The following is a 14,661-nucleotide window of genomic DNA, read 5'->3' as shown; positions in this document are numbered from 1 at the left end:
CACTCCCTGACACACACACACACGCCGGCTTAATCCATAATCTAGAATACCCCATTTATAAAGAAGGTAGAAGAAAGAAACTCACAGTTCTAAGATCACCATTTCATCACTGTGCTAATCACCATTCCCCACTTAAAAATGGAAACAATGCAGGGGCGCCTGTGTGGCTCACCTGGTTGAGCGTCCAACTATTGATTTTGGCTCAGATCCCTATCTCAGGGTCTGGCTTCCCGCTCAGCAGGGAGTGTGCTTGTTTTCCTCTCCCTCGCCCCCTCCCTCCACTCACGCTCTCTCTCTAAAATAAATAAATAAATCTTTAAAAAAAAATAAAATAAAATGGGAACTATGCATTAAAAAGATCTCAGATCACAACACCGTTACTTTACAGTGCTTGTTTTTTCACATTACATAACAACTGGGTATTTTTTTCTTTTCTTTTTTTTTTTAAAGATTTTATTTATTTATTTAACAGAGACACAGAGAGAGAGGGAACACAAGCAGGGCGAGTGGGAGAGGGAGACGCAGGCTTCCCGCAGAGCAGGGAGCCCGATGTGGGACTCAATCCCAGGACCCTGGGATCATGACCTGAGCTGAAGGCAGACGCTTAATGACTGAGCCACCCAGATGCCTTGGGTTTTTTTTTTCCTACAGGAAAAAATTATAGCATTTCATTAAATTTGTCTTATTGCCTTACAACATACTTAACATGACAATTCTCTTACCACACGAATTTTGGCAACAGCTATTTAAAAAAGAAAATATTATACAATATTCCAATATTGCCCAGGCAAAGTGAAATAATACAAAATATTACCACATCACTTCAATAATTAGTATAATATTGAGTCCTCAAAACATTGCTTTGTCATTGAGTTTGTCTCCGTAAGCAAAAAATAAGATAAAAACCCTATGTATGATTCCTTAGCATGGTCACTATTAATCATGAAGATGGCTGGAGGAGTCTGTCCCTATCATTTTTACTGCATAATGTTCACATTAGCAGCTACATATGGACTCAGTGTCAGTTTCAATACCTGCAAAATAATTATGATAATATTAGTTTCTTGTTCTCCCTGACAAAGCCATTTTTAGACCCTGTCAACCAAATCCTCTGGGCTCCATGGAGACGTGTGCTACATAAATACAAAGCATTATTTTTACTCTTTTCACATTATTGTGGAGATTGTTAAATGAAGAAGCAACGTACTAAATATTAACAGCTTTTATTCAGTGAAAGTCATTTTACACCTTAGTTAACAACATTATACCAAATAGAAAACTGAGATATAAGGTAATCAATCTCTCACTTAATAGTTCTGAGTTACCACCCAGTTATTCTACAAAGAGATGACTCTCTTTTTAAAAGACTAAACTTATGCAGATAAGTTTGGGATGGATTACAAAAATATTAAAGTCTAAAGAAACAAAGGTGGGCTTTAGTAAATTACCCAAGAATAGTTTATATTAAATTTGGATACTGTCCAAGCAAGAAAAGAAATAGGGGCACCTGGGTGGCTCAGTGGGTTGAGTGTCCGACTCTTGATTGCAGTTCAGGTCATGATCTCAGGGTCATGGGATCCAGGGTCATGGGATTGAGCCCCACATCAGGCTCTGCACTCAGCACTGAGTCTGCTTGTCCCTCTCCCTCTGCTCCTCCCCCCACTCGCCATGAGTAATGACCAAACATTTCTTGCCTCACAGCAGCAACAAATCACCTGCATCTTATTGCTGTTTAAAAGTGAGAGTCACTTTAGAGTGAGAATTGTTTCCTTCGTTGATGGCAATCTCTTTGCGTCTTTTAACTAAAAACATTTTACTAAACAGTGGTAGGTAGACATAATGTGTATTTGTGTTGAGGCAAGGTTTTTAACCACACTCTTTGCTTACTAGCTATATTATTTATATTATTTTGGATGAGTTACTTGATTTCCTTGAGTCCCAGTTTCTATACGTGAAGTGGGAATTTTATTGCCTTCCTAAGATTATTGTGAGCTTTAAGGTAGTTAAGAAATGGGCAGAAGACATGAATAGACATTTTTCTAAAGAAGACATCCAGATGGCTAATAGACACATGAAAACATGCTCAACATCACTCATCAACAGGGAAATACAAATCAAAAACCACGATGAGATACCACCTCACACCTGTCAGAATGGCAAAAATTAACACAAGAAACAACAGGTGTTGGCAAGGATGCAGAGAAAGGGGAACCTTCTTGCACTGTTGGCGGAGATGCAAACTGGTGCAGCCACTCTGGAAAACAGTATGGAGGTTCCTCAAAAAGTTAAAAATAGAACCACCCTATGATCCAGCAATTGAACTACTAGGTATTTACCCAAAGGATACAAAAATACAGATTCAAAGGGGTATATGCACTCTGATGTTTATAGCAGCTTTATCAACAATAGCCAAACTATGGAAAGAGCCCATATGTCCATTGAATAATGAATGGATAAAGAAGATGTGGTATATATACACAATGGAATATTACTCAGCCATCAAAAAGAATGAAATCTTGCCTTCTGCAACAATGTGGATAGAGCTAGTGTGTATTATGCTAAGCAAAATAAGTCAGAGAAAGACAAGTACCATATGATTTCACTCATACATGCAATTCCAGAAACAAAATAGATGAATATATGGGAGGGAGAAAAAAGAAAGAGAAAGGGAAACAAACCATAAGAGACTCTTAATGATAGAGAACAAACTGAGGGATGAGAGAGTGGGTGAAGGGATGGGCTAGATAGGTGAGGGGCATTAAAAAGGGCACTTGTTATGATGAGCACTTAGTGTTGTATATAAGTGATGAACCACTGAATTCTACTCTTGAAACCAATATTGCACTGTATGTTAACCAACTAGAATTTAAATAAATCTGAAAAAAAAAAGATTCAGTTCTTGTTAACATGGTCTTTCTGAAATTGAGATGAAATCCACATCTCTATCACTTTCATTCCTTGGTGTTTTGAAATCTGGAATTGAGCAGACAGATTGAAAAACAATCTCCTTTCTCCCTGTGGTCTGTGATGTGTCACTATTGCTCTCATCCAGCCCCAAAATACTGTCAACTTCCCTTAATGCCTATCAATCTACCAATCAATTTACTTTAGATACAACTTAATCACATCTTCATTCAGCATTCATTTTTTTTTCAAGTAATGACATTAAATGACCTTTTAAACTCCATAGATCACCTACAGCATTTCCCTTATCTACCACCCTAACAACCCATCTTAAAGCATTTAGATTTATTCTTCGTGGTTATTTTCTAACTTTTTATTAAGCAATTGTTTAAAGTGATGTTCAATAGATCATTTAGATTTATTCTTCATGGTTATTTTCTAACTTTTTATTAAGCAATTGTTTAAAGTGATGTTCAATAGATAGTAGTTGTTTGCTATTTATTATTTCTCATATAGATTTGAAATCATTAATAAGTAAGAGCATAATACATGAAGAGTTTTCTTTTAGCAGAACTAAAAGACCATTTCCAGTAGACTGAAATGCTCCCTGAGCACACTTATCACCGCCTGATGGTTATAGGAAAGACCTAATACATATTCACAGAAAATAAGAATGCATGCCTGATTAGATGAGCCTTTCATTCCTTTTCTGTATTACATCTTACTAAGATCTGTATTTATTAAGAGCTAGCAACACTCTCCATTTGACCAGGCTATATCCCATTCTCCTCTTCTTTTATGTTAATGATACACTATGTTACACATGGCTTCCAAACCCATAGATTTCTATTTCTGTTTCTATATTTTCCTGATGTACAGGTACACTTCTCTGTCCATTTTACTTCTTTTGGACAAACTGAATTCTGATCTATCCTCTGTTTAGACCCAAAAAGCTTCCCTTTGGAGGCTTATATAGCTTGACTTCTAAACCACAGTTAGATCATAAAATAAAAGGCAATATTTCCCTATATTTCTCTTTGGTTATATATTAATCAGGTTGGTATTTCATGTTATAAAGTTCATGTCTATGTTCTACTAAAACATTTGTTTTGTTTGTTTTATACACATACTTTTGAATCCTTGTAATCTCTCAAGCTTCGGTATCTCTTACAAAACCAAACTAACTTTATAAGTTTAAAATACTTTTACAATTTTATTCTACTTTTTAAGCAGTTAATTAGGAATATTATAAATATTTCCAAGTTACCTGTAATTACCACCCTTGTCCCATTTTCAGGAGGCACCACACAATAAGAACCATTCTGTGACAGGTTAGTTACACAGTGGGACTTGCAGGATAGTCTTTTTTTTTAATTATATTATTATTTTTAAAAGATTTTATTTATTTATTTGAGAGAAAGAGCTAGAGAAGAGAGAACACAAGCAGGAGGGAAGGGCAGAGAGAAAGAGAGAGAGAGAGAAGCAGACTCGCCGCTGAGCAAGGAGCCTGATGAGGGACTCAATCCCAGGAGCCTGGGATCATGACCATGATCAGATGCTTAACTGACTGAGCCACCCAAGAGCCCCTTAATTATTATTATTATTATTATTATTTATTTTTAAAGATTTTATTTATTTATTTGACAGAGAGAGACACAGCGAGAGAGGGAACACAAGCAGGGGGAGTGGGAGAGGGAGAAGCAGGCTCCCCGCAGAGCAGGGAGCCCGATGTGGGACTCGATCCCAGGACCCTGGGATCATGACCCGAGCTGAAGGCAGTCGCTCAACCGACTGAGCCACCCAGGCGCCCGAAGCCTATTATTTTTTTAGATTGTATTTATTTATTTTGAGAGAAAGATAGAAGAGTGCACACAAGCATGGGAGAGGGGCAAAGGCATAGGGAGAGAGAGAATCTCAGATTCCACGCTGAGCATGGAGCCCGAAGCAGGGCTTCATCTCATCACCCTGAAATCAGGGGTTGGATGCTTAACCGACTGCCCACCCAGGAGGCCAGCAAGGGTAGTCTTTAGAACTTGGTGTCAGAAGGGAACTGATTCATTGGGCCTTTCTTATATAATAAACTCAACTGAATTTGTATGTAGAGATTATTAAATAATGCATATTATTTCCCTGAGTTAATAAACAAGAGTCTTAAAACATGATACTCAAATCCATTTAAATTATTGATGTAGGCATTAAGGTGATTTTATTGGATGTGTAACTAACTATTAAACAGAGTCATTTTCAAAACATTTTCATTTGATATGAAAATATAAAAGACAATGAAGTTAAAGTATGCCAACTTCAATGAAGTTAAAATACACTAACATCAATACAAATAATAACTCCAACAATTCAAGTAGAAGATAATAATTAGCTTTAAAAAAAATAGCAGCAAGTCCATGTGATCTTCTAAGAATTTTAAAGTAATCAACTTTAATTATTTTTAATTTAAATAGTTTTCTAGTACCCTCTAAATAGATTTGCTATCCAGTTACTCACCTATCTACCCATCCATTTCACCCATACCTAATCTAGTAAAAATTTTGATAGTTAGCTTAGCTATGACATTGGACAAAGGATAGAACTTGAAGTTAGGAGACCTGGATTCACATTCTGGTTCTGCCACTTACTTCTTATGTAACTTTAGTGCTCCATTTCCTTATCCATTAAATAGAGCTAATATTGTCAACCTCACTGGAGTGTGACTATTACATAAGATAATGGATATCCAAGTGTCTAGCACATGTTGATAAATGGCAGTTGATATGGTTAAGAATCACAAAATAGAGAAATGGTCATTTCAGATTCCAACAGGCTGAAAAATCTCATTTTGAGTTTTAATTATCTTTTATTTCAGACTTTTCCTATATTGTCTCTCACACAGAATAATGCTTTCAAATGCAATTTTTATTGTTGTCAAATAATTCACTAATTATCTTTGCTGGCATTAAGCACTTCTTTTGTATCTTCTCAAATGTTTAGCTTAATGTTAAGTATACTGAGATGTTGAATAAATGCTATAAAATACCTAGGAAAATGTATAAAAATTGATATAAAATTTTAAAAAATATAAGATTAGGGTTGAAATGAATGGTCACAAAAAATTGCAAAGGGAGATAAATCCTTTATTGAAACTTTTATGCCTTCGGCTAGTTTCTTAATAAGACCATAGCACCTCTGTTTAGATGAGGAAAATGACCCCAGGTATTGGGATATAATTTAAAAAAGAGATAGAAACAAGAAAAATTAAAAGAAACAGTATAAACAAATAAACATGTTAATAATTTTAGAACATAGCTTTTCTCCCAACCCCTGACTTTCTGATCCCCCAGACTTTTTGAGCCATTTCTTTAACTTAATCACCCAACACAAGAACCAAACGAAATAAAAGTATTGTTCTCATAGAGAAAGCTACTCTGTAAAAGTAGCTACCTGAACCTTTGGCCAGTTTTGACCTCCATTTATCTATTTCAGCAGAGGATTAAAGATTTCTAAGACAAAGACTCCACAAATAAGGACGTTGAGAGTGAGTTAATTTAAGATTTGAGATGTTTCCAGATGGAGACATAGCTCTTTACATCCCATTCTACAAGGTGGGTCTGAATTGTATATAGCAACCTATTGCATGGACAATAATTTATTGGCAGATCATAGAGCAGAAAATCCAATAGTTCTGTTGGAAACAAATTTCAGAATGGCTCCAAAGTCTGACAGAAGTGGACTAGAAATAAACAGATGATCTTCAATTCTCAGTTCACAATATGAACCACAGACTGCACCACAGGCAGGGAGACCTCATAGGTGAGCTAATATACAATGTGATAACTGTTCCCCTCCACAGAAAAGAGAGAGAGGACTCAAACTAAATCAGAAATGAGAGAGGAGAAATAACAACTGACATCACCAAGATACAAATGATTTAAGAGAATATTATGAAAAATTATATGCCAATAAATTGGACAACCTAGAAGAAATGGATAAATTCCTAGAAACATATAACCTCCTGAAATCGAACCAGGAAGAAATAGAAAATTTGAATAGACTGATTACCAGCAATGAAATAGAATCAGCAATTAAAAAACTCCCAACAAACGAAACCCATCTAGGACTACATGGCATTCTAACAAACATTTAAAGAAGAGTTAATACCCATTCTTCTCAAACTATTCCAAAAAATAGAAGAGGAAGGAAAACTTCTAGATACATTCAACAGGGCATGCATTACCCTGATACCAAAACCAAATAAAGACACTACAAAAAAAGAGAACTACAGGCCAGTATATCTGGTGAACATAGAGGCAAAAGTCCTCAACAAAATATAGCAAATGGAATCCAACAATACATTTAAAAAATCATTCACCACAATCAAGTGGGATTATTCCTGGGATGCAAGAGTGGTTCAATATTCATAAATCAATCAATGTGATACATCACATCCATAAGAGAAAGGATAAAAACCACATGTTCATTTCAATAGATGTAGAAAAAGCATATTACAAAGTACAACATCCGTTCTTGATAAAAACCTTCAACAAAATAGGTTTAGAGGGAACATACCTCAACATGGTAAAGGCCGTATGAGAAAAACCCACTGCTCACATCATACTCAATGGGGAAACACTGAGAGCTTTTCCTATAAGATCAGGAACAAGACAAGGATGTCCACTCTCACCACTTTTATTTAACATAGTACTGGAAGTCCTAGCCACAGAAATCAGATAACAAAAAGGAATAAGAGGCATTCAAATCAGTAAGGAAGAAGTAAATCTTTCACTATCTGTAGATGCCATGATACTATATATAGAAAGCCCTAAAGATGCCACCAAAACCTACTAGAACTGATAAATGAATTCAGTAAAGTCTCAGGATACAAAATTGATGTACAGAAATCTATTGCATTTATACATACCAATAATGAAGCAACAGAAACAGAAATTAACAAAGTAATCCCATTTACAACTGTACCAAAAATAATAAAATACCTAGGAATAAACTTAACCAAGGAGGTGAAAGACCTGTACTCTGAAAATTATAAAACACTGAGGAAAGAAATTGAAGATGACACAAACAAATAGGAAGATAGCACATGCTCATGATTTGAAGAACATATGTTGTTAAGATGTCCATATTACCCAAAGCAATCTGCTGATTTAATGCAATCCCTATCAAAATACCAACAGCATTTTTCATGGAACCAGAACAAATAATTGTAAAATTCATATGGGACCACAAAAAACCCGAAAGAGGCAAAACAATTTTGAAAAAGAAAAACAAAGCTGGAGGTATCACAATTCCAGGTTTCAAGTTATACTATAAACCTGTAGTAATCAAAACAGTATGGTACTGGTACCAAAATAGATACATATCAATAGAACAGGATAGAAAGCCCAGAAACAAGCCCAGGATTATATGGTCAATAATCTTCAACAAAAGAGGCAAGAATATGCAATGGGAAAAAGACTGTCTCCTCAAAAAATGGCAATGGGAAACTGAACAGCTACATGCAAAAGAATGAAATTGGACCACCTCTTTACACCATACACAAAAATAAACTCAAAATGGAGTAAAGACATAAATGAAACCATAAAAATCCCAGAAGAGAGCACAGGCAGTCACTTCTCTAACATCGGCTATAGCAATGTTTTTCTAGATGTCTCCTGGGGCAAAGGAAAAATAAATAAATAAATAAACTATTGGGACTACATCAAAATAAAAAGCTTCTGCACAGTGAAGGAAACAATCAACAAAAGTAAAAGACAACCTACTGAACGGGAGAAGGCATTTGCAAATGACATACCCAATAAAGGGTTAGTTCCAAAATATATCAAGAACCAATATAAGTCAACAACTAAAAGACAAATAAAGCAATTAAAAAATGGGCAGAAGACAAACAGACGTTTCTCCCAAAAAGACACCCAAATGGCAAAAAGATACATGAAAAGATGCTCAACATCACTCATCATCAGGGAAATGCAAACCAAAACTACAATGAGATATCACCGCATACCTGTCAGAAAGGTTAAAATCAAAAACACAAGAAACAAAAAATGTTGGTGAGGATGTTGAGAAAAAAGGAACCCTTGTGAACTGTTGGTGGGACAACAAACTGGTGCAGCCATTCTGAAAGATAGTATGGAGTTTCCTCAAAAAATTAATAGAACTACCCTATGATTCAGTAATCACACTACAGGGTACTTACCCCTAAAATATAAAAACACTAATTCAAATGGATATATGCACCCCTATGTTTATTATAGCATAATTTACAGTAGCCAAACTATGGAAGCAGTCCAAGTGTCCATTGATAGATGAATGGTTAAAGAAGTTGTGGTATATATATATATATATACACACACACACACACACACACACACACACACACACACACAATGGAATATTATTCAGCCGTAAAAAGAGTGAAATTTTGCCATTTACAACAACATGGATAAAGCTAGAGAGTATAATACTAAGCAAAATAAGTCAGAGGAAAACACATACTATATGATTTCACTCCTATGTGGAATTTAAGAAACAAAACAAATGAATAAATGAAAAAAGAGAGACAAAACAAGAAACAGATTCTTACTTATAGAGAACAAACTGATAGTTACCAGAGGGGAGGTAGGGGATGAGATGGGTGAAATAAGTGATAGGGATTAAGGAGGGCACTTGTCATGATGAGCACTGGGTGATGTATGGAATTATTGAATCACTATACTGTATACCTGAGACTAATATAACACTGTATGTTAACTATATTGGAATTAAAATTTAAAACTTAATAAAAATGATAAATGAATAAATAAAAAGCTAAATGAATAAATGTTCCCTTCACTTTGTTTTCCCCACCACATTCACTCTTGTGAGAGATGTGTCAAGGTTACAATTAGAGATGGGAGAATTTCCCCTCTTGACTCCAGTTCTTCAGATATACTGATTTTAGGTTTTGTCCCAGTGTAAGAGTATCATGATAAAACCAGAGAGTAATTGTTGCTGACCTTGTGTCATGATAAACTTCGAGGACAGCGTAGCCTAACTTAAGCCATTGGTAATACCAAGGTGAATATATTCACCTGTGTGCCCAGGTACAGCTAAACTGTTTGTTAAAATACTGAAATAGTTTATCAGGTGATAACTAGATACTGCCCTGAGCCATCTCAGTTCTTCTCTTGTTCTCTCCACAACTTGGTCACCTAGAGGTAATATCTAGTACTGCAGAAGGCTTCGGTTGTGTACTTTTATCAGCTGTTACACAATATGAATAATCCTCTGAGTCAGACTCTCAGGTGACACTCTACTAAACTACACCTATATATGCCCAGAGAGTATGGTTGCTGTTTTACAGAACTATGGTATCCTTCTGGAAAGAGTAATATTCCATTACCGTCTCTGTCTTTAGTCACAGTACTCCTAAAATTTCGGAGGGCTTATTTGAAAATCTTCAACAGGAGATTTAAAAATGACAACCACATGATGCTTCACATCAAAGATCTATAACTAGGAAACTGCAGTGATGGCAGAGTCTGGCATCAAGATGGATCACATCCCAGTGCTCTACCCATCTTTATCAGATTATTCTTGAAACTATAACTAAATTATTCAGGTATCATAGTATAATTACAAATAATTTTCTTTGGCTGCTTTGAGAACATTCAAATATGTCCAGAAAGGGTGGTTTTAAAATATTTTCTTTTAAGATTTTTTTTTTTAATTTATTTGACAGAGAGAGAGATAGCGAGAGCAGGAACACAAGCAGGGGGAGTGGGAGAGGGAGAAGCAGGCTTCCCGCTGAGCAGGGAGCCCGATGCGGGACTCGATCCCAGGACTCTGGGATCATGACCTGAGCCGAAGGCAGACGCTTAACGACTGAGCCACGCAGGCGCCCGGGTGGTTTTAAAATATTAAGAAAAAGTCTATTAGTTGACATCCATATTGAAATTTCTCAAGTATAAGCGATTTGTTTCTTGGTTTTCATTGCTGATCTATGAACTGATGAATCATCTTTGTTAAAAAAAAACCAGCATAAATATAAATGTACCTTGTGAAGGTCACTTTTAATTTGGGTAAGTTCCCCTCTAATGCTTATAAATATTCTGAAGACTTTACAAAACTGACAACATGAATCACTCTCTTAACCAAATGGAAAGATCTACAATGATTTTTCGCATAGTTTATTTTTATCAGAGCAGAGATTTTAGGCTCTGATTTTAACCTGCATTTTGCTTCTTTGCACAGTGCTTGAGTGAACATCAGTAACCATGGTTTATGAATAGAAAAGAAAAAAATACCTGCTGTGATATCAGCAGCATTTTGGATATGGTCAAAGAACTCTTAAGGTCAAGCAGGAAAAAAAAAAAAAAACTTGGAAAATGTATGGTATAAACAAAGCAATGGAAGAAATTATAAAAGAAAGGCAAAATAGGGTCACCTGGGTGGCTCAGTTGGTTGAATGCTTGACTCTTGGTATTGGCTCAGATCATGATCTCCATGATCTCGGGCTCCTGAGATCAAGATCAAGTCCCACGTCTGGCTCCGTGCTCAGAGCAGAATCTGCTTGGGATTCTTTCCCTCTTCCTCTCCCTCCCCCTTTTCCCCTCCCCATTCTGGTGCATGCTCTCTCTCTAAAATAGATAAATAAAATCTTAAAAAAAAAGAAAGGCAAAATTGATGTGATACAAAATACCAAAACTTTAGTACAAAAACCACAAAACTTCACACCAGAAAAATAGTATAAAATGTAGGAAATAGGTAAAGAAAAGCCCAAAATATATCCTGAGATAACTGTATTATCTTAAGGACACTATCACAACCTTAGTGGACAATGGATGAATAAATCTTTTTGACGAACTTTGAAATCCAGAATCATATAATCTATAAATACACTTCAAATGAAAAATCACACAAAATGCTAATTTAAAGGGAAGTAATATTTTACAGCTATTAAGTTAGAAATAAAGAAAAAATAGCTAAAATCCATGAAGATTTGGGTAACCAGGCACATTACTTTCATAAATCATTTAAAAATGTAAAACATTCTACAGTTCAGAAGTTAATCAGGCATATATATATCCTTAGTCTATTTTTCCCTAACACCCTCCATTTTCTCTTCTGCACTACTGTATTTAAGTATAATTATCCCTGGTATTTTAAAAGTTGGTTATCTGTCTTTTCTTCCAAACTGCAAACACCTCTTATTCCAAAACCACGTTGTTCATCACCTTGTTTTAACATTTAGCATAGAGTAGACATTCAAATATGTTATGACTAAATGAATAAGTCTCCACATCATTTAACCAATATTCCCATTCTTGAGATATCAACTCAATAATTCAGAAGAGCAAAAAAGATTATATAGAATAATAGCTAGCTAACAATTATTGAGCATTTGTTTGTTGGCTTACATAGATTATCTCATTTAATTCTCAGGATAGATCTATCAGAAAGGCATCATTTTAAATCCATTTAGAACACAGGTAAACAGAGGTTCAGGGAGGTTAAATAACATCCCCCAAAGTCACATAGCTATAAACAGCTTTGCCAAGATTTGAGGCTTAAACTATCCAAATTCAAAGTCCAAATTCTGAAAACAAGTATACTGTATAGTGTTATAAATTGACTATGGGTAGAGCTATTAAAAAACTAACCATCTAACAATATGGCATTAGTTAAATATTATAATTTTTAAAGTTTAAAGAATGACCAATCTGAAAGTAAAAACAAACTATGAATAATTAAAAAGGAACTTCCCAGTATTTCATTTATAAAGTATGTACTCACAAAACAGAAGAATGAAAAAATTTTAACTAGTGTGTTAAGATGAAAGAGTTAATGGTATATTTGATATTTTATGCTCACAGTTATTTTTAATAATTAAATCTAAAATTGAAAACAAACAAAAACCTATTTATTTTTTCCAAGTATTTAAAACCTTTATTAGAAAAATACCAAAAGTCCATTTAGTTTCTGGAGTCTTTGAATTTATAGAATTTTCAAGTGATCTTTATTCCTTAAAAAATGAGTGAAATTGAGAGCATTTTATATTGTGCATTCCACTGTAAAATACATTGTAAATTCTGTAGAAGTGCAATAACAAATTGGAGCATATGAGACTCGGCTGCATTGGCCCTGCAGGGTGCAGAATACCAAATTAAATACTTTGAGCACACTCCTATACATGTCCAGAGTTTCACTTCACGTGAAAAAGAAAATTGCAAAGAAAAAGGGCTACAGCCTAAGTTAGCGCTACAGAATGAAATGCATACAGGCTTGAATGAAGTAATCTCAGGAGTTGGTTCATATTTGAAATCAAGATTATCAGTCTTTCTTGATGCAATTAAAGTGGTGACTTTAATCTGTAAAGCTTGATATACATTTACCTTGAGTACCGATTATCACCTCTTCTTGAAAGAGCCCAATAGTGAAGATCTGCTGGGCAAAAGCAGTTTGTGCCCTTCAAACTGAACCACAATGTCCACAGAGAAAACCATGTAGGACGATGCTCATTCATAAAGCATATTCTAATCTTTGGCTAAAAGATGGAATACAAGGTTCGGTCCTGCCTACTTGCCATGCCAGTAATTAAACCCTTAATTGCAATGTGGCGCATACCTACTAGTCAGACATCCCGGGTGTGCTTACTTCAGCAGCATCACCATGCTGAGCTGCATGCAAGAAGTGAAGCTAGTGACCCGGGAACATCTTCCTACTATTTTTAGGACAAGTGATGACTGCACTGCAATGAATATAAAACTTTCCTTTACGATAGTGTCTACCTGTAGGTTTGACATGTGGTAACTGTTCTCTAATGTTAGTAATTTTAAAATAGGGAAAAAAAACATTTTGGAGTCATAACGATTAATTATTCCACTTGGCAACCCATTGCTGTAGCCCTGGAATGCTTCTTTTTTTAGAGGTCAGTGGGAATAAGGCTGGGGCTACTTAGTTGTTGCTGCTCAATATGGAGTTGAGAGAAACGGGGCCCAGCTCTGATGCTGAAGTTGCTTTTGCCTCCTCTAGTCTTAGTGTGTGATTTAAAAACAAACAAACCTCCCTTTTTAACAACCTTCACTCTGATATGAGTGGTCTGGGGTCCAGACTTTGAGAACTGCCATTTCTGCACTTCAGTATAAGTAAAAGAGATGGCTTAGATGGGCTATAAATGCTGTTTTAGCTACCTTCCTTCTATCAGAGCATATTGTAACACCTGCGGTTCTGACCAGAAAGATCAACAGTAGAGACTCTGATCTAGGTCCAGAGAACTTTTTAAACCAGGGTCTTTAACCTGGGGACTGTATTTATTTATTTTTAATTTTTTAATTTTTTAATTTTATTATGTTATGTTAGTCACCATACATTACATCATTAGTTTTTGATGCAGTGTTCCATGATTCATTGTTTGCATATAACAGCAAGTGCTCCATTCAATACGTGCCCTCTTTAATACCCATCACCAGGCTAACCCAACCCCCCACCTCCCTCCCTTCTAGAACCCTCAGTTTGTTTCTCAGAGTCCGTCGTCTCTCATGGTTCATCTCAGGATTTCTTTGGATAAGCTTCAGAGGTTCTGCTCCATGATAGGTAAAATGTGACATGTGCATTTCCTGGAGAAAGGTCCTATAACTTCCATCAAATTCTCAGAAGCATTTGGGACGCTTATATATATCACATTCCATGTTAAATGTTGTAATGTATTTTTGCTCCCTTGAGATCAAAGAGGGAGGAGGTCTCCTCCAAACCAACTTAAATGATGGGAGA

The sequence above is a fragment of the Leptonychotes weddellii genome, chromosome 12 (assembly GCF_054177405.1).
Source record: "Leptonychotes weddellii isolate Sample4059 chromosome 12, ASM5417740v2, whole genome shotgun sequence".
Classification (NCBI taxonomy): Eukaryota; Metazoa; Chordata; class Mammalia; order Carnivora; family Phocidae; genus Leptonychotes; species Leptonychotes weddellii.
This window is presented reverse-complemented; position numbering follows the sequence as displayed.